The following is a 293-nucleotide window of genomic DNA, read 5'->3' on the forward strand; positions in this document are numbered from 1 at the left end:
AGTACAGCAATGCTCTCTCAATTCTGAAGGCGACATGAGCAGTAAAAATGGGGTTTGATTTTAACTGCTTTTCTGCTTGGCTGTCAGATAAGTGTGTGCGGTGTAACCGCTACATAACCAGAAAAAAAAAAACATTACATACACGTTTTAAATCTGGCCATCCTTTAATAATCACATTTAAACTTGCACCATGAAAGGGGGATCATTGAACCATATAAACTACACAAGCGACATAAATAACTGAACACTTTTCATAAATGTTGATGAAGCATAAAAACTTAAAACGGGTTAAA

The sequence above is a fragment of the Sinocyclocheilus grahami genome, unplaced genomic scaffold (assembly GCF_001515645.1).
Source record: "Sinocyclocheilus grahami isolate Dianchi unplaced genomic scaffold, SAMN03320097.WGS_v1.1 scaffold473.1, whole genome shotgun sequence".
Classification (NCBI taxonomy): Eukaryota; Metazoa; Chordata; class Actinopteri; order Cypriniformes; family Cyprinidae; genus Sinocyclocheilus; species Sinocyclocheilus grahami.